The sequence below is a fragment of the Rutilus rutilus genome, assembly GCF_951802725.1.
Source record: "Rutilus rutilus genome assembly, chromosome: 15".
Lineage (NCBI taxonomy): Eukaryota > Metazoa > Chordata > Actinopteri > Cypriniformes > Leuciscidae > Rutilus > Rutilus rutilus.
Genome location: NC_140220.1, coordinates 25,076,987 through 25,096,607, shown reverse-complemented (window position 1 = coordinate 25,096,607; position 19,621 = coordinate 25,076,987). Strand labels below are relative to the sequence as shown.

The 19,621-nt window shown below is 45.5% G+C and overlaps 1 protein-coding gene and 2 long non-coding RNA genes across 3 annotated transcripts in view; all 3 read left to right on the top strand.

The window, feature by feature from the left end:
* Positions 1-19,621, top strand: part of mep1ba (meprin A subunit beta a) — a 507,054-nt gene that overhangs the window by 76,880 nt on the left and 410,553 nt on the right. The gene's annotated exons all lie outside the window — the stretch shown is intronic.
* Positions 804-2,008, top strand: LOC311305349. Its single transcript, XR_014630005.1, has 3 exons — positions 804-861; positions 937-1,003; positions 1,402-2,008. It is a non-coding gene; the product is annotated as an uncharacterized lncRNA (long non-coding RNA).
* LOC311304459 lies at positions 8,547-10,157 on the top strand. Its single transcript, XR_014629928.1, has 3 exons — positions 8,547-8,604; positions 8,680-8,746; positions 9,145-10,157. It is a non-coding gene; the product is annotated as an uncharacterized lncRNA (long non-coding RNA).

Genomic DNA, 19,621 nt, shown 5'->3' with positions numbered 1-19,621 from the left:
GTGTGTGTGTGTGTGTGTGTGCGTGTGTGTGTGTTTGAGAAAGAACATCTAGGCATGCTTTCGGTCGGTGGAAGAGAAGAGAAGAGTTTATCTCAGTGTGTAGTTCAAATAGGATACAAACACAAACACCCAGCAGTCTGATAAACTTCACTTCACTTCACTGTTTTACTGACACTTTTTTATTACTGACTAAAAACTAAGTTTATTTATAATCAACATTTCTCTTGCCTTATCTACAATTTTGACTGGATTTTTCACTGCAGTGTATTTTGAGATTTCATCCTCGGTAAGGGTAGTTGATGCTTGCTAATTCATTCAAATAAATGTTATAATTCAATCAAACAAAGGTAACCACACCACACTACTTTTTCTCTGTGTCTGATTTACTTCACGTCAATTTTGCAAAAACGTATATATCGCAAAAAAGTTTTTACACTTGCATGAGGTGGTTTTTCAGGCAATTGGGAAAAATAAATATTTCACAAAACTGCAATGGAAAGTGTTTTTTTCGCATTTTCAGGTCACCTGAAACAGGGGTATCTTGGAGTAATGGGCGTGTCGAAAGATAAGGGCGTGTCAAAAGGTAGGGGGACGTGTCGAAAGGTTTCTCATTGGTGAAAAGAGTTTCCTCCTGGCAACTGTGTTGGCCAATCAGCAGTAAATGTAAGCTTAGCGTTAATGTAACCCAGGTTGAAATCTGGTAATATATTATTAGTTCTGCTGCCCTTTAAGAAGTGATCTCATGCCACCCCAGTCATGTGACTGTGCTTGGCCAATCGCGCAGTAGAGCACAAGTTTAATTAGGCTGCAGCTTCTTCCTCATTCAGAGGTGTGGGGAAGCTGATCGGCAGCTGTGGACAGGTTTGTGTTCAACAAACAATTCACTCTTTTGCTTGATTTATTCTTTTAAGTTAAACACATCATTGTAACTTTTAGAATAACTTAGTGGCTGCAGGGGATTGTCACCGTCACCAGATTGCCATATGTTTACTTAGAGGAACTGGTGAGTACTCTGAATGAATGAACTACATGCTGAAAGCTAACATGTTAGCCAAATATTCACCAACTGGTTTTGATTAATTTTATGCTTTTGTGACATTTGCATTTGTGGGTTACAAATATATTTGTTTTCAGTAAGTGTGTTTATATGTAGTAAGGAAATCTGATTATAGTACTGTTGAATTTATTTGAACTTTGTGCAGCCAATACAACTTTAACATTGTACTGTTTATTGTGTTGTCATACCTTTAATGTTTATTATTTGTAGTTTGTACATTTATTGATTCATTTTGTAATAATTTAGAATTGTGTGCACATGAAAATGATATCTGAGTGTGGAATGAGCTGATGCTTAGTTTCAACTTAGCCCTGTTATTTACTGGTCCTGTTGTTGTACTACAGGCCAGGTTTTTTCTCTCTGTCTGGAGACGAATGATGGCGAGCCGAATTTCTATTGCTGGGAGCCTACCATCCGTGTAGCATCCACTGAATAGCCATCCTACTGGTCTGGTAGGAAGGTTGTCCACAGCCTGTCCCCCACACACTTCTCCATAGACTAGTGCTTCAACCCCACATACACATCCTTCACATGATGAACAATAACTTACGGACTTATCACTACAAACTTCCATAAAACCCTTGTGGGTTGTCGCGCTGGTCTTGTATACCATCTATTGCTGGGACAGTTCTTTTTCTTTTTGGTTTTTGTGTGTGTGTATTTGTTGTAATTTATATTAGTATATACTTGAACAACAACTACCAAGTGCACTTAACTATAAACCGGTTCAACTGCAGTCTGTAAATATTTTGGGTTTCTTTTTCTTTTCTTTCGTTATTTCTATTTGTAAATATTTTGTTTGATTATTTTGCAATATATGGTACCTGCACCAAATTTAAACTTATGTTTCTGTGTTGTTACTGACCACCAGCTCCTGTAGACGAATTTAGACTTCTGTTATTTTACTAGCCTAAGACATATTAATATCGGTTAACCGTCTCAAACACCCGTTACATCTTGGCGAGCCAGCCAGGAGCCGGTTTGTACAGTAATTAACATTTTTATAATAACAGAAACCGTTTATTCAGACTCACCAGTTCGTTTTTGCGATGGAAGTTTTCGAAACACTCGGGATAAAAATTCCTAATGCCGTCTTAGTGGATGGGCCGGTTGAAGAGAGTTCCTCTGAAGTTATAGATTTTCTTGATCAATATGGCGACATTAATCGCGATGACATTATTGATGATAGCGAATCCGAATTTCATCATATGCTCGTTGTTGAATTTGTGTCAGGAGCGTCAGTAGCAAAACTGTCTTCACGACTGCCGTATACATTTATTTCTGATGAAAATAACGAATTCCATATTAGGAATTTATCCCAAATTTACACTTCAAAGTTGGGTGGTTCAAAGACTGACACTTATTTATCTGACTTGAAAGGAATTGCTAAAATGTCTGGAAAAGATTATTCGATGGTTCTTGGTGAAATGATGTCCCAGATACAACAAGCTATAGCACAACTTCCTCCCGCTGCTGTAAATGTCCCTAAAATTGAACAAAAGATAGCTGACCAACCAAAAAACCCTCCAGAGCCATTTGTACCTCCTTCTGTACCAAGTCGAACTTTTGGTCCAGTGTATGCTCCCTTACAAACCTCTCTCACCCCACCTGCTTCTGCTTTTAACAGTGCCGGTATGAACAGTGCCGGGGGACGACCGATTGCACCTGGTGACCTTAACCCTCCTGAGGTGCAGCGTTACGTCGTGGAGCATGTGGTTCGGAGCAGTGATACATCCATGCATGCCACCCACCGGCTGAGACCATTCTCTGGTAAAGTGCCCAGGCCAAACCATGAAATGGACTACGACACCTGGCGGTCTGGCGTCGAATTAGTGCTGCGTGATCCAGCCATATCTGATCTCCAACGCGCCAGACTAATTCGTGACAGCCTGCTGCCCCCTGCCTGTGACATGGTGAAACATCTAAGCCATGATGCGCTGCCTGATGTGTATCTGCAGCAGCTGGAGTCAGCGTATGGCACTGTCCAGGATGGTGAAGAACTTTACGCCAAGTTCATGGACACTTACCAAAATCATGGAGAGAAGCCGTCTGAGTACCTGCAGAGACTCCAGGTGGCACTGCAACATGCTGTGAGGAGAGGAGGAGTATCTGAGGGAGATATGGATAAACGTTTATTGGCTCAATTCTGCAGAGGGTGTTGGGACAATGGACTGATTTCAGAACTCCAACTCAAACAAAGGAAATCCAGTCCACCATCTTTTGCTGAACTTTTACTACTCCTGCGAACAGAGGAGGACAGAGAAGCAGCAAAGGAGCGAAGAATGAAACAGCACCTTGGAGGAACCAAACAAAAGGTAACCACTCATGCTCAATTTGTAAACAGGCCGGATGAAGAATCAAATCTGTGCACTGCGATAACAAAGTTCACCAAGGAGCTTTCACACCAGATGACAGCCATTCAACAACAGCTTGCCGCTCTCAACGCCGGTCAAACCAACAGACATCAGCCAGCAGCTATGTATTCTGCCTCAAAGCAGTCTGAAACCGGGAAGACGGGGAGAAATGCCAAACTAGCTTCTTCCTATCCAAAACCTGGGTTTTGCTTTCGCTGTGGGGAGGATGGCCACATTAAGCCTCAGTGTGATTCTGATCCGAACCCAGCACTGGTTAGCGCCAAGCGAAAGCAGTTTCAAGACAGGCAGCAGAAGTGGCAGGGACAAAATCCATCTGCAAAGAAGCATTTAAACTAGCTTCAGTTCCTGGTGTGGGACACCCAGGGGCTGAGCAGGACCAAATTTGTCCCGCCAAGAGTAAGCTTCCTGTCAACTGTTCTGAGCTGCAGTCTACATCAAGGAGAGTACCAAAAGGACTTATAGGATCCAGATGTACTGCTGATGTCAAAGTCGCCGGTCACCAAGGTTCCTGTCTTTTGGATACCGGGTCCCAAGTTACGACCATTCCGGTTTCCTTTTACAATGAACGTCTCTCCAATCAACCAGTTCAACCCCTGTATGAGCTACTCCACGTTGAAGGAGCAGCAGGCCAAAATGTTCCATATCTTGGCTACGTTGAAACTACAGTGACTTTTCCTAAAGACTTTGTTGGAAGCATCATTACTGTTCCGACTCTTGCACTCATTGTTCCTGATGTCAGACCAGGATTTCCCACCTCAATCTTGATTGGCATGAACACTCTCGAGACGCTCTATGACCAGTTTCGGCAAAGCGACAATTCTTCCTTCCAACCAAATGCATTAGGTTACCGAGCTGTACTACAAACTCTCCAAGTGACCTACCAACAAAGCTGTAGCGACCATCTTGGAGTTGTAACTCTGCTCAGTAAATCCTCTGTGCTCGTTCCTGCTGGCCACTCCGTATTGCTGAAAGGCTCCGCTAAAGTCTCTGCTCCAGCAAGTCAGTATGCTGTCGTCCAACATCCGGATTCAGGTCTACCGGGTGGTTTGTGCGTTAGCAGCTGTCTCTATGCCAACGCGTTTTCCTCACCAAGTACCTGTCATGGTGAGAAACGAATCGGAGCAAGACATCTACATACCATCTTCGACCATCATAGCAGAGCTGGGAGTGTATGAGTGCATCGTCTCAGAGCAGCATGTGACCAGTTCCTCAGCACATGGGCCCAACGGCACTCCACTAGTTTTCAACTTTGGGGAATCGCCATTACCCCCGGAATGGAAGGAAAGAATAACCAGCAAGTTGAATGCAATGTCCAATGTCTTTTCCCAGCATGACATGGATGTTGGCTGCGCTAGTCATGTGAAACATCATATTAATCTCCATGACAACACTCTGTTCAAGCACCGAGCAAGACCAATTCATCCTCAGGATATAGAAGCTGTTCGCAAACATCTGAGAGAGCTTCTAGATGCTGGTGTTATCAGAGAATCCGAGTCACCATTCTCGTCGCCTATAGTTGTTGTCAAGAAGAAAAATGGAGATATTCGATTATGTATTGATTACCGCAAGCTCAATTTGCGGACTGTAAAGGATGCATATGCATTGCCAAACTTGGAGGAATCATTTTCTGCACTCACTGGATCCAAGTGGTTTTCGGTGCTAGATCTGAAGTCCGGTTATTATCAAATCGAAATGAATGAAGCAGATAAACCAAAAACAGCCTTTGTTACGCCTCTTGGATTCTGGGAATTCAACCGTATGCCCCAGGGAGTAACCAATGCACCTTCAACCTTTCAAAGGTTAATGGAAAAGTGTATGGGAGATCTCCACTTGGAAGAGGTCCTTGTGTTTTTGGATGACCTGATTATTTTTTCCAACACGCTTGAGGAGCATGAGAGCCGTCTGCTTAGAGTGCTGAGCCGTCTACGAGAGTACGGATTGAAACTATCGCCTGAAAAGTGTAAATTCTTTCAGACATCAGTCAAATATCTAGGACACATTGTTTCTGAAAATGGTGTTGAGACTGACCCAGAGAAGGTATCTGCACTAAAATCCTGGCCAGTTCCCACTAATCTCAAAACCTTAAGATCCTTCCTGGGATTCGCAGGCTATTACCGCCGTTTTATTAAGGGGTATTCAGCCATTGCAAAGCCTCTCAATGACCTGACCCGCGGATATTCTTCTACAAGAAAGAACTTGAAACCCCTTGACTCAAAGATCCACCAGTTCGATCCAAAGCAACCCTTTGGTTCTCGGTGGAGTCCTCATTGTCAACTTGCTTTTACTACCTTGATTGAGAAACTTACCAGTGCACCAGTCCTGGGGTTCGCTGATCCAAAACGCCCTTACATTCTGCATACGGATGCGAGCACCATTGGGCTGGGTGCAGCGCTGTATCAAGAGCAAGACTCCAACCTTCGGCCTATTGCTTTTGCAAGCCGAGGACTATCATTAAGCGAAAGTCGCTACCCAGCTCATAAGCTTGAGTTTTTAGCACTAAAGTGGAGTGTGACAGAAAAATTTCAGGACTATCTGTATGGTGCCAATTTTACTGTGGTTACTGATAATAACCCTCTTACCTACATCCTGACATCAGCCAAGCTGGATGCAACGAGCCATCGGTGGTTGGCTGCACTTTCCACGTTTTCCTTTAAGTTGCAATATAGAGCTGGACGACAGAATCTGGATGCGGATGCACTTTCCCGCCGACCACAGGAGGACCCGTCCTGTTGCGAATCCGATCAAGAACTCCTCAATCAGTTTGCTAGACAACATCTTTCTAATCCTGGCGACCCCTCAATTCCGTCTGAGGTTGTCAATGCCATTTGTCAGAGTTGCCTCATCCGGGCAGAAGCAGCAAGCACTTTGATCGAGTCCCTGTCTATCATGGCAGACGTTCTTCCTGAGAGTTACACAGAAGATCCTGGGCTGCCTGTGGTTCCGGTTCTGTCCCATCTTGAGCTCCGGGACAAACAGCGGGCTGACCCAAATCTTCGGGAAGTCATTCACCAGATGGAGACAGGTGAGAAAGTTCCTCCTACTGCCAGGGAGGGGCTGCCTGAGATCTCCTTGTTGCTGAGGGAGCTCAACAAGCTCGAACTGGTCGAAGGCATTCTCTACAGAAAGCGACAAGACAATGAACAGACTTCATATCAACTTGTCCTGCCTGAAGAACTTCGTTCCCCTGTTTTGCAGAGTCTCCATAATGATATGGGTCATATGGGGATAGAGCGCACGTTAGACCTCGCTCGTACCCGCTTCTATTGGCCCAAAATGTCTGCTGACATAGAGCACAAGATAAAGACTTGTGGACGGTGCATTCGTCGCAAAGTTCTTCCTGAGAGAGCCGCTCCTCTCATCAGTATTCAAACTTTTAGACCACTTGAACTCATCTGCATGGATTTTCTCAGTCTTGAACCAGACACCAGCAACACTAAAGACATCCTCGTGTTAACAGACCACTTCACTAAATTCGCCTTAGCCTTTCCAACCTCTAATCAGAAGGCTAGGACAGTGGCCAAATGTCTGTGGGACAACTTTATAGTCTATTATGGGATACCAGAACGACTACATACAGACCAAGGGCGGGACTTTGAGTCCAAACTGATCAAGGAGTTATGTGAAGTGGCTGGAATCAAGAAGTGTCGGACGACACCATACCATCCTCGAGGGAATCCGGTAGAAAGGTTCAATCGCACTCTGCTCAACATGTTGGGGACTCTGGAAGCAAAACAGAAAATGAAATGGAAAGACTTCGTCAAACCCTTGGTACACGCTTACAATTGTACAAGGAATGAGACCACAGGATATACACCATACGAGCTGATGTTTGGACGTTCTCCCCGTCTTCCGGTCGACCTGGCTTTTGGATTACCTCTGAGTGGGGAAAAACACCAACCTCATTCACAGTATGTCCAAAATCTGAAGTCCCGGTTGAAAGAAAGCTACGATATTGCCTCGAAGAATGCTGTTAAAGCATCTGAAAAGAACAAGGTCCGCTTTGATCAAAGAGTTATTCCTTCAAGGTTGGAGCCTGGAGATCGAGTGCTTGTCCGCAATGTTCGATTGAGAGGTAAACACAAGCTCAGTGATAAGTGGGAGCAGGACATCTACGTTGTGGTGGATCAAGCTGGAGACCTACCAGTCTATACAGTGAAGCCAGAGCGTTGTGATGGTCCTAAACGTACTCTTCACAGAGATCTTCTTTTACCATGTGGTTTCCTCCCTGCTGTTGAAGAGCCGTTCATTGAGGCCAGTTCAGTCTCAAGGCCAAGAACGCGGCAGCAGCGTGAGATCCCTCCTGACTCTGAGGTCTCTGAAGAGGAAGACTCTCCACCTGAACCAACAGTTCTTGGTCTGGACTCAAGTCCAATGAAGTTCACTGTGGAGAAGTTTTATAAAAAGGCTTCATCCCCAAGTGTTGCCAATGACTATCTTTCTCCACCAATGACACCTGCGAGTGAATCAGCTGTTGTTGATGAAGGATCAGAGAGTGAGCACTTACCTGAAGAAGAGACGTTACCTGTAACACCTGACCATTTATCTGAAGCTGAAGAATCGGTAGCACCTGTTGAAGCTGACTTACCTGAACACCTATCTGAGTCTGAAGCCGAGGAAGAAGAAGAGTCTGTCGAACTACCTGTGGAAAGAAACTCTGGAAGTGTCAGTCCCGAATTTGTTGAAATTCCACTCACTGAAGACTCTGAAGAATCTGTCGATCCTGAGACGTCAGTTTCTAGTGTCTTTGAGCCCCTAAACTTTGATTTAACTCTTGATTCTGTAGAACCAGAACCCGGTCCAAGACGTTCTGTGCGTCAACGATTACCACCTAAAAGGTTGCAGTACAGTTCGCTTGGTAATCCCCTGATATCTGTGGTTCAAACCCTTTTACATAGTATATCTGAGGCATTAAATCCTGCTTCTACCACCAGTTCAGTTATTCACGTGGTTTAACATGCAACGGGACGTGCATGGGTTTAAAGGGGGAGGGTGTAACCCAGGTTGAAATCTGGTAATATATTATTAGTTCTGCTGCCCTTTAAGAAGTGATCTCATGCCACCCCAGTCATGTGACTGTGCTTGGCCAATCGCGCAGTAGAGCACAAGTTTAATTAGGCTGCAGCTTCTTCCTCATTCAGAGGTGTGGGGAAGCTGATCGGCAGCTGTGGACAGGTTTGTGTTCAACAAACAATTCACTCTTTTGCTTGATTTATTCTTTTAAGTTAAACACATCATTGTAACTTTTAGAATAACTTAGTGGCTGCAGGGGATTGTCACCGTCACCAGATTGCCATATGTTTACTTAGAGGAACTGGTGAGTACTCTGAATGAATGAACTACATGCTGAAAGCTAACATGTTAGCCAAATATTCACCAACTGGTTTTGATTAATTTTATGCTTTTGTGACATTTGCATTTGTGGGTTACAAATATATTTGTTTTCAGTAAGTGTGTTTATATGTAGTAAGGAAATCTGATTATAGTACTGTTGAATTTATTTGAACTTTGTGCAGCCAATACAACTTTAACATTGTACTGTTTATTGTGTTGTCATGCCTTTAATGTTTATTATTTGTAGTTTGTACATTTATTGATTCATTTTGTAATAATTTAGAATTGTGTGCACATGAAAATGATATCTGAGTGTGGAATGAGCTGATGCTTAGTTTCAACTTAGCCCTGTTATTTACTGGTCCTGTTGTTGTACTACAGGCCAGGTTTTTTCTCTCTGTCTGGAGACGAATGATGGCGAGCCGAATTTCTATTGCTGGGAGCCTACCATCCGTGTAGCATCCACTGAATAGCCATCCTACTGGTCTGGTAGGAAGGTTGTCCACAGCCTGTCCCCCACACACTTCTCCATAGACTAGTGCTTCAACCCCACATACACATCCTTCACATGATGAACAATAACTTACGGACTTATCACTACAAACTTCCATAAAACCCTTGTGGGTTGTCGCGCTGGTCTTGTATACCATCTATTGCTGGGACAGTTCTTTTTCTTTTTGGTTTTTGTGTGTGTGTATTTGTTGTAATTTATATTAGTATATACTTGAACAACAACTACCAAGTGCACTTAACTATAAACCGGTTCAACTGCAGTCTGTAAATATTTTGGGTTTCTTTTTCTTTTCTTTCGTTATTTCTATTTGTAAATATTTTGTTTGATTATTTTGCAATATATGGTACCTGCACCAAATTTAAACTTATGTTTCTGTGTTGTTACTGACCACCAGCTCCTGTAGACGAATTTAGACTTCTGTTATTTTACTAGCCTAAGACATATTAATATCGGTTAACCGTCTCAAACACCCGTTACATTAAGTTCTGCCAGGAAGACTCAATCAGCGCGTCATGAATTAACTCACTTCTAACCAATCATGTGTTAACACTCTCAGTATAAAAGAATGGTACTTACATCCGTCTGAGTTCGCAGATACTGACGGCGCCAATTACCTCCATCCTCCCCAACCACCTCCAAGATGGTCCTTTCCCTCCATCCTCCCCACCACCACCAGGATGGTCCCTTCCCTCCATCCTCCCCACCACCACCAGGATGGTCCCTTCCTTTACCTCCAGGGGGTCGGCTGCGCCCCTGCCTTCATCTTCAGGCGGGATTTGCAGATTCCGTTACCCTCGCATTGCTTGCTAAGGACGGGGCCTACGCCAAAGACTATGCTTGCTGAGCTATTAATAAATTTACTCTTGTTATATCATTTTATCTCCCGAGTCTTTCTGGTAGAACCATACTTCTACGTCATTTCCTTTAGCTAAAAAAAAGATGTAATTTCCTTTAGACTGAAAGAAGATGGCGGTGGTAATGCATGTATATATGATATCATAATTTGTTGTTTCCTTTGCGTTACATCTTTCAGCTTCGGTAATTATTTAATTGTTGTTGACAGCCACATTTTACAGTGAGATGAAGACTTCAGAGTGAAGACTGTGTTTGCATTGAAGACTTCAGAGTCTGCGATTTGTATCGATGTCTGTTTTGTGCATCCAGTGTTTTTAGACCATGTGAAATACACAAGATACATAGTCATTTGCAAAGCCACAGACTTTGCGCGGTTCATCATGAACATAAGTATAAGTTCAGTTGTGATATGCATGCCTGTTACCTTACAGATAATTTGTTAAAGTTATAGATGATACAGTGAAAGAAAGGTATTTGGTCTTATAGAATTATTTATTGGCCAATGGTGATTAAGTTTATGGCTCGCTTTTATGCGGAACAGGAAGCTTTCGCATCCAATTGTGAAGACCTTATGGCACACCCCATCCCTTTTTAGCACGCCCCATCCCTTTCTTACCTTTTGGCACGCCCATTGCTCCAGGCTGCAGTTATCCCTACTAGGGTCACCTGGCGTAGGCTACGCAGATGGTGCGGTATATTTGGACATAAGACGAGACAGAGTTCTTTATTAAACTCATAAAAGACAAAAGTATTTTTTAAGAATGTTTAGAATACCGGATTCTAAACAACAAATAAATGCCACAATTTATCAAGACTTCGAAGCAGATAGGAGGGAGAAACATCCAGAAACACCCTCATACGTTGCCGTTCCCAAGTATAAGGGGCTTTCCTTGCCATGTAATGCTTTGATAACACATACATCTTCGATTAAAAATAATGTCTAGTGCAGTGGCTACGATATACTTAAACCTAACATGTGTTGCCATGATTTTTGGAATGACTTGTCGCAAAAGGCAAAAATGACGTTTAGTCACATAACATCGGTTAATGGAAACGGCGTCATTTCGCAATAGTTTTTATTTTATTTTTTATAGACATTTAGAAAATATCACAAAAGTTTTGCACAAATCTGTAATGGAATTGGAAACCCGGCTAATGACAGCTTTAACTTGTCAATGCTGGCAACTGACTATGGTATAAACTGGATAGTCCACAGCTAGCTGTGCATTAAACGATTTGTTATGCAGTCTGCGCCTCCGCCGAAGAAACGTTGCCTCTACGTTGTGCATTAAAAAGACATGGATTATCCCTTATTTAATGCACTGTGAACATGAACTTGAACATTTTAATTAACTAACATTAGAAAAGGTTATTAAAGCATTACCAAAATATATTGTTAGTTCATGTTTGTTAATTCATTTACAAATGAGACCCATTATTTATTGTTAAGAAGCAGAAATAAAATGAAAAATAAATTTGTGTACACTTAAACGTGAAACCTTTGTCCGTTTTCACTCATTGTTTTCACTCATTCACTCATGATATTGAGCTGACAACATGATGATGAACTCAGAGTATTCTGAGAATTCTGTCATCATTTACTCTGTATGACTTTCTTTTTTTCTGCAGAACACATAAGACATCTTGAAAAACGTGGCTAATTTTGGTGACCGTTGTGAGCATAGGCATCTCACTAGGATTAAGAACAGAGCATCTCTTTATCAAAGGGATCAAAGACCCTGTCTTATCACTAAGAAACTTAGATGCAATGGCATCTAAAAAATCTGACGAGTTTGATTGTTCCTTTCAGTCAGTGTCTTGCATAATAACCAAACCAAATCAAAGCAAAGTGCTGAGATCCTCTCCAGCTATCTTTAATGACCAAGTAAATATTAAATAAGGAGAGAAGTCCTGAACATCCATTCTAAGCCCTGACCTGTCTATCTTGCTTACGGATAACACCCAGCAAATGGAAGATAATTATCATTTCAAGGTGATTGGTAATCATGGCTGACAGCTTTCTCCTGGTAAGCGGCATTGTGATGTCTCATTTACATGCAGTGAGTTCCGTGCAAGCAGTGGTTCACCGGTGAGTGGAATCCTCGTGCCAACAGATGTGAAACTGATATATCGCACTATTTACTTTTCCATATTTCAAGACACAGGCAGGCAGCAGTGATGAGATAGATCTCAGGTGTGTGAAATCACACATTGAGTGTCAGATACACACAGGTTGTTTGAGTGCATTATGCACACTACAGATTAAGATGCTTTGAGAACAGCATGACATATGCCTGAAAGAACATATGTGCTGATATGATTAAAGTGTAAGGGATAGTTCACCCAAAAATGAAAATTCTTGATTTTAAGCCATAATATAATGTAAGATAATGATATAAGTGTTTTGTTACACAATCCATCTTTGTAACAAGAAATTCTTTATTTTTTATTTTTTATGTTCATGCACTGGTCAATTTTGCTTCCATAACAAGCCTTCTTTTTATTAAATAATAAATTATTTATTACACTTTATCTATTTAAATATGTAGAATAAGATTACAATATCTTTAATTGTATTTTCTTCAAATTGAGTTTATTCACAATCTGCGTGTCAGAAATCACCAATGAAGCCATATTAACACAACATAAATCAGAGTACATTTCTAAAATCTTGGCACGTAGTAAATTCGATTTTTTAAAAAGATTTTTCCTTTTCTTTATCATAAGTAAATAATGACCACATTTTCAATGTTTCCATTCAGCTTTCTATTTAGATTCATAGATTCTCATCTCAATTAAGTATATGAGATGAAAAACTGTTGAATGTGTTTACAGTTCAAAGCAACACAATCACTAAAAAAAATGCTGATTTTGCACATATACATTACCATACAAAAGTCTCTTCAGCATCTCTCCCTTTCATTTTAATGAGGCAGAGGAAAATAGAAGCAACTACTTTTCAGTGCAATCCTTTCAAAGTGCTTCTACTGGACGTTGACAGTTAATATTCATCTTTGGAGGGAGAATAAACCCCTTCATGCTGTCTGGATAATCAAAAGAGTATCGCACTGTCAAACCTTAATCAAAGCCCTCAAACCTAGCCCTGCACTTAGAAAGACGTGAGAACCATTTCCAACAACCTCATAAATATAAATGAAAATAAAATAGATGTGTATCTGCCCAAGTGTGAATGTGTGTGTCTTTCTGTGTAAATAAATTACTGTTTTCTTTATTTTAAGTGCTACTTCACTGTCAAACCTTAAACAAAAGCTCTTAAACCCAATCCGGAAATGTGAGAAGCAGTCTAGCAACCGCAAAAGGCACACACTTTTATTTTTAATAACTGGCTTCCTTGTGCATTTAAAGCTAAATATGAAAAACATTGTGTAATGTGCTTAGTCACTTGAGCAATGCACCAAAGTCAACTTTTTCACCATACCTGCCAAGGTTTAAACCGTACATTTTGCATTAAACTGTATAAAAACAGCTGTTTTCCTCCTGTGTAATTGCATGAAACTGCGCAGCACATTGTGTAACTTACAGCATCAAACTGTGTTCCAGGAAAAAATTTGTATGAGATGAGTCAGTCTTTCTATAAAACTGCACCTGTCATATCTGTGAAACATATTGCGATTTCATTCCTTCTGTTTTTGTTTTGGTGGCTTAATGTGAGGAATATTCTACATAATATGTGTCACCACATGGAGTTCTGAGAGAGGTATCCTAGAAAAACATCTGATGGTAAATTTTCCACGGAAGTAAATTTTGTTAAAGTCTGTTTGTAGAGCATCTTTAGTATAGCATATGTATGTCTTTGATTTGAATCGTTCACAACATTTATGTCTTTAAACATAAATGCCAGATAGTTCTTGTGCAATCCATGCAATGTTGCATTATCAAGTAAAGTTACCAGCCAAATTGTTAATACATCTACTTATATAGTTACTCTGTATTTTAACCAATTTTGGAGCGTAATCCTGCTCTAGATGCACTATAGTTCCCTTTCGTAGTCACTCCGAGTTACGTCGGATGACGACGAATGGGGTTTCGCTTAGAAAGCCTATCATCTTCGAGTGTATAAAACGAGCCAATGGCAATGAAATGCCATGGGTCTGCGGAATTTGCATAGCGTAACTCCGCCCCAACCTGGGGGTATATAAGGAAGTGCGCTGGCAACATGCAGATATGTTTTCGCTTCGGAGCCAAGAGTTTTCTTCACTCCTACAAGCCATTCTGTATCATCTTCACTCTACGAGACGAGCGGCTCTTCAGTGTGTTGGTGTGACGGCGTGTTCCAGCGAGATCGCATTGCCTGCTGCTGATCTGTGCAGTGATCTGCCGACAGTGTGTGTGTTTCTCCCTGGGCGCTTCAGCACTCTGCTGAGCTTTTCCTCTCTCTAAAAGAGCTGCACGCGGCACGTCTTTTTCAAGACGGCTCGCCCGTGTATTACTGGATGTGGGCACGTGATTCATCTGCCTAACGGTCACGAGCGCTGTTTCGCGTGTTGGGCTTATTCACGCTTGGCAGCGCTCGCAGATGAGTCATGACCATCGCGATGTTTATAGATCGAGACTCAATGATCTCCGTGTGGGTAGAGTCCCCTCTGCCACACCCCAATCTATCTCTTCCTCGAGAGGGGATACTTTGGCTGGTGGCCAGGGTGATCTGAGGGTTACAGTGTGGCATAATACCGACGAGCATTCCTCGGGCCACGCCCCCCTCCACATCGCAAACCGCGGGGCTTCCGTGTGTGCCTGGTTCCTCTCGGGGACCCAGTGTTTTCATTCGGGGCTCCAGCAGGTGGTGTCATGTCACTCACAGCATCACAAGGCGGGCTTGATTCCTCTGGAAATGAGGATTCGACCGCGTTGCCTCCCTCTGGAGTGTCAGCGTTAGTCGGGTCAGATCCAGAGCTGATGGCCATGCTTTCCCGGGCAGCTGAAAGCATCGGTTGGAGTGGCGTCGCCCTCCCCCCGAGCGCTGTAGACTTACGATTGGTTCCTGGGCGCGTGTTGCTCTCAGCACTCGCTCCCAGTGCCTTTCTCCCGGACGTGCATCAGGACGCCTCCGGCTCGCGAGAGTCCAGTGACTTATCGCGCCCCGCAGGCGTCCTCCTCCTTCGCTGCACTCGATCGCAGGCGATCATGGGCTGTATGTTCTCTGTCACTATCGTGGCACAGGCATGCAGTGCTGTGTGTCGCCTTCACCTTCGCATTCTTGAGACGAGTGGTTTGCTCGGCGGTGTGGTTGAGGACTGCGCCCAACAGTCTTCGACCCTCCCCTGAAGTGGACTGAGGCCTTCTGTACCAATGGTCATCCTCCCGTGCGATCTCCTTAGTCTACTCCCCGCCGAGGCCACCTCCCTGCGGCTCCTCCCCTCGAGCCTTCACCGGCCCCGGGCTGGAGGGGGATGCAGGAGGGTGGCACGGGCCGTCTCCGCCCCTTAGCTGGCCAAACACCAGGCTAAGCAGCACTTTCGAGACGGGCAGATTGGAGTTAGGGCTCAGTTCTTCTCAGGGTTTGTTAGCAGGGCCACTCCGTCCCCCGGTGGAGGGCCGGGGGAGAATCTTTTGTTTCAAGAACTGATGCCCCTTCCTCCGAGCCCCAAGAGGCTGTGGATGACAGTGTGCGCCGCTCACGAGCCTCGCCACTCTCGTCCCCCTCTGTCGCCAGACCCCTGCCAGAGCACACCCCCGTGGGACGCTGGTCCTCCCCTGGCCTCCTCTGGCAGGGCGCGGCTAATGACCATGCCCCCACACCGGGCCGCTATGCCACCCACGTCCGGGCCGGTCATTCCGGTTCATTGCTCCACCAGTGTACGTCTGGTCCGCTTGACCCCGCTGGTACAGCTTTTGGGAGCTTTTCCAGACTGTCCGGTTGGGTCGCGAGAACCATCAGGCTCGGCTACAGCTTCCTCCCCGCTTCAGGGGAGTCCGCTTCACTATGGTCGGTGGCTATGCCCCTGTCATGAGAGTGGAGGTCGCCACCCTACTGGCGAAGGGTGCGATCGAGATTGTCCCTCCAGCCGAAATGAAGTCCGGCTTCTACAGCCCCTACTTCATTGTACCGAGGACAGCGATCGACCTGAAGGACGTCTACTTCTATGTCACCATTCTTCCTCGACACAGACCGTTCCTACGGTTTGCTTTCGAGGGGCAGGCATACCAGTACGCGGTTCTCCCTTTCGGGCTAGCCCTGTCTCCTCGCGTCTTCACGAAGGTTGTCGAGGCAGCCCTTGTTCCTCTACGGGAACACGGGGTTCGCATCCTTAACTATCTCGACGACTGGCTGATCCTAGCTCACTCTTGAGACCAGGTTTGCGAACACAGGGACCTAGTGCTCCGGCACCTAGCTCGTCTGGGCCTTCGGGTCAACTGGGAAAAGAGTAAACTCTGCCCCGTGCAAAGGATCTCTTTTCTCGGTATGGAAATTGACTCGGTCGCCATGTGCGCGCAGCTTACGAGCGGGCGCGCGCAGTCACTGCTGACTTGCCTTCGCCAATTCGAGGGCAAGAGTGCGGTTCCACTGAAACTATTTCAGAGGCTCCTGGGGCATATGGCATCCGCAGCCGCAGTAACGCCGCTCGGATTGCTTCATATGAGACCGCTCCAGCTTTGGCTTCGCGATCGAGTCCTGAGGTGGGCATGGCAACACGGCACGCTCCGAGTCCCAGTGACTCCGACCTGCCGTCAGACCTTCACCCCGTGGTCGAACCTCAATTTTCTACGGGCCGGAGTTCCCTTAGAATGAGCTTCCAGGCATGTTGTTGTATCAACGGACGAGCTGTCTCGGCTTCGGCCTCTCGCTGGAGAATGGAGACTCCATCCCCAGTCGGTCCAGCTGATTTGGGATCAGTTCGGGGACGCTCAGATAGATCTGTTTGCCTCTCTCGACTCGTCCCTCTGCGACCTGTTTATTCCCTGACCGAGGGCATGCTCGGCACGGATGCACTGGCGCACAGCTGACCGTGGGGCCGCAAATATGCGTTTTCCCCAGTGAGCCTCCTTGCGCAGACCTTGCGCAAGATCAGGTAGGACGAGGAGCAGGTCATATTGGTTGCCCCCTATTGGCACAACCGCACCTGGTTCCTAGAACTAGTTCTTCTCGCAACAGCACCTCCCTGGCCAATTCCTCTGAGGAAGGACCTGCTTTCTCAGGGACGGGGCACCCTATGGCACCCTCGTCCCGATCTTGGAACCTCCACGTGTGGTTCCTGGACGGGACGAGGTAGGTTTGAGTACCCTACCACCAGCGGTGGTGGCTACCATCACTTCCGCTAGAGCATTGTCCACGAGACATGCCTATGCGTTGAAGTGGAACCTCTTCGTCAACTGGTGTTCTTTTAAACAACAAGAACCCACGAAATGCCCGATCAGTGTTGTGCTTTCCTTCCTGCAAGAAGGGTTGGAGCGAAGGCTGTCTCCCTCCACCCTGAAAGTGTACGTTGCCGCTATTGCCGCACATCACGATGCAGTCGAAGGTAAGTCCGTTGGAAAGCAGACTTGGTCATCAGGTTCCTGAGAGGAGTGAGGAGACTAAATCCTCCTCGCCCTCCTCTCGTTCCCTCTTGGGACCTCTCAGTGGTTCTAACTGCCCTGCAGAGTGCTCCCTTTGAGCCTCTGCAATCAGTGGAGCTTAAGTTCCTGTCTATGAAGACAGCGCTCCTGGTTGCATTGGCCTCCATCAAGAGGGTAGGGGACCTGCAGGCATTCTCGGTTCACGAAGCGTGCCTGGAATTCGGGCCGGCTAACTCTCACGTGATCCTGAGATCCCGGCCTGGATATGTGCCCAAGGTTCCCACCACACCCTTTCGAGACCACGTGGTGAACCTGCAAGCGCTGCCCTTGGAGGAGGCAGACCCAGCCTTGGCACTGCTCTGTCCAGTACGCGCCCTCCGTGCTTACGTAGACAGAACGCAGTGTTTCAGGACCTCAGACCAGCTCTTTGTCTGTCATGGTGGGAAGCTGAAGGGAAAGGCTCTCTCCAAGCAAAGGTTGTCTCACTGGATAGTGGGCGCCATTGCTTTGGCTTACCAGCAGCAAGGTCGACCATGCCCCCTTGGTGTGACGGCCCACTCCACTCGGAGTGTGGCATCCTCTTGGGCTCTAGCGCATGGCGCCTCGCTAACAGACATCTGCAGAGCTGCAGGCTGGGCGACACCTAACACATTCGCGAGATTCTACAATCTCCGAGTTGAGCCAGTTTCTTCTCATGTACTCGCTTCAACTAGCCGGTGCTAGATTCTGCTCAGGTGTCTTCGCTTGCTCGCCATTCCTCTCCACGGACGGGATACGTGCGATATTCTCCTCAGGTGAGCCTCATAAGCCCTGAGTCTCCTCCAGCACTGTTGACGTCAACGCCAGAGTTATGCCACTGGCAGCTTTCGCGCTTGGCTAGATGCCTCCATGTGCATGGTTCCCCCTCCGGGCGACCCCCACATGTGTATTCCACTGTAAGCCTCTTTGAGCATGTGTCTTTCCCTCAGCAAGCCACCTTGCCACCCCTGGGGTTGAAATATTCCACCTGCGGCTGGACACCCCAGTGATTCTCCATATGCAGCCCCTCGGGGTCATATGTGTATTCCAAGTCCCCCCCTTCGGGTTGGGCATAATTGCATATTTCCACTGAGATATGCTTCCCAGTGTACCTTGGTATTCCTGTGTTAAGTAGGAGTCTTTCGTCCGTGCCAGTCTCACGACAGGGAGCACAGACTTACGCAGGGCACTGGAAGACAGTAGAGAGGTGGCGTGATTACACTGGGAACCCCATTCGTCGTCATCCGACGTAACTCGGAGTGACTATGAAAGGGAACGTCTCGGTTACGTATGTAACCCTCGTTCCCTGAGTAGGGAACGGAGACGTTACGTCTCCCTGCCACTTCCGCTGTACCGCTGGAACGCCTGAGTTCAGTCTCGGCTCCTCAGCGAAGACATATCTGCATGTTGCCAGCGCACTTCCTTATATACCCCCAGGTTGGGGCGGAGTTACGCTATGCAAATTCCGCAGACCCATGGCATTTCATTGCCATTGGCTCGTTTTATACACTCGAAGATGATAGGCTTTCTAAGCGAAACCCCATTCGTCGTCATCCGACGTAACGTCTCCGTTCCCTACTCAGGGAACGAGGGTTACATACGTAACCGAGACGTTTTGCTCTAAAGACTGAAAAGACATCCATGTTTATACTACTGAAAACTGGGGATTCCCTCAATAAGTCATTCTCCAGGATTCCCCTGCTGTCAGTACACTGCTCAATGGACTAATACAGTGATATAAAAGACCAAACTCACACCTTATTGGGGATGTAGGCTATACTAGATGTAGGAACAGGCAAGCGGACTCAGAATATGAACGTAACGCGCAAAGTTTCACGCAGTTCGACGCAAAAGTATAAATTGGGCTTTACTCTGAATCTAGAGCAGGTGTACCCTCCAAATTAGCAGAGTAAATGTGGACTGGGGAAGGATACTTGTGTTTTTGATATCAGT